We start from the raw sequence: 743 nt of genomic DNA, 5'->3' as shown, positions 1-743 counted from the left end.
TCACCTGATCACACTCACCTGATCACACTCACCTGATCACACTCACCTGCATCATACTCACCTGATCACACTCACCTGCTTCATGCTGACCTGATCACACTCACCTGATCACTCACCTGATCACACTCACCTGATCACACTCACCTGATCAGACTCACCTGATCACACTCACCTGATCACTCACCTGATCACACTCACCTGATCACACTCACCTGATCACACTCACCTGATCACACTCACCTGATCACACTCATCTGATCACACTCACCTGATCACACTCACCTGCTACATGCTCACCTGCATCACACTCACCTGCTTCATGCTGACCTGATCACACTCACCTGATCAGACTCACCTGATCACACTCACCTGATCACACTCACCTGATCACACTCACCTGATCACACTCACCTGATCACACTCATCTGATCACACTCACCTGATCACACTCACCTGCTACATGCTCACCTGCATCACACTCACCTGCTTCATGCTGACCTGATCACACTCACCTGATCAGACTCACCTGATCACACTCACCTGATCACACTCACCTGATCACACTCACCTGATCACACTCACCTGATCACACTCACCTGCTACATGCTCACCTGCATCACACTCACCTGCTTCATGCTGACCTGATCACACTCACCTGATCAGACTCACCTGATCACACTCACCTGATCACACTCACCTGATCACACTCACCTGATCACACTCACCTGATCACACTCACCTGA

The sequence above is a fragment of the Austrofundulus limnaeus genome, unplaced genomic scaffold, assembly GCF_001266775.1.
Source record: "Austrofundulus limnaeus strain Quisiro unplaced genomic scaffold, Austrofundulus_limnaeus-1.0 Scaffold1216, whole genome shotgun sequence".
Taxonomy (NCBI): domain Eukaryota; kingdom Metazoa; phylum Chordata; class Actinopteri; order Cyprinodontiformes; family Rivulidae; genus Austrofundulus; species Austrofundulus limnaeus.
Note: the sequence above shows the minus strand (reverse complement) of the source record.